Source organism: Parus major, unplaced genomic scaffold (genome assembly GCF_001522545.3).
Source record: "Parus major isolate Abel unplaced genomic scaffold, Parus_major1.1 Scaffold370, whole genome shotgun sequence".
In the NCBI taxonomy this organism is placed as follows: Eukaryota; Metazoa; Chordata; class Aves; order Passeriformes; family Paridae; genus Parus; species Parus major.
The window spans coordinates 96,469-97,008 of record NW_015379294.1 but is presented as its reverse complement, the minus strand read 5'-3'; positions in this window follow the sequence as shown (position 1 = coordinate 97,008).

Below are 540 nucleotides of genomic sequence, written 5' to 3'. Positions count from 1 at the left end.
ATAGAAAACTATAACAGAAATAGTTTTCTTGTAAGAAACTCCATAGATTAGCAGAAGACGACTTCTGTTTCTGTACAAAGACTGGTGAAAAGACTCTAGCAAGAATTGGGACTGTTTTTAAACACCAAAGTTCCAAAGTTTTTGTCTCTGTTGTCATGTAAACAAGAGAATGGTGAGTAGTAGGGGATAAAAAGGATTTTCTAGAAGTTTACTCTGGTGTTCATATTCTTGTAGTTTGTTAATAAACTTACTTTATTCCTTTTACGATTTAAGCCTATTTAGCCCTTCTTCTAATCCATATCTCACAGCAAAAAATAAGTAATCTTTTTTAGTTACTGGTTTAAAACCATGACAAAATCCCCCCAAATTGTTCAAGTCTCCTCCTAATCAAATAAAATTCAAGAGAAAATCCCTCAAAATACTTGAAAAGCCAAAAAAAAAAAAAAAGCCACAAAATTCCCTAAATCTCCTCAAAACCCAACCAAATTCCTGAAACATCTCACAAAATATCCACAAATTTACACAAAATCAAAGAAAAAT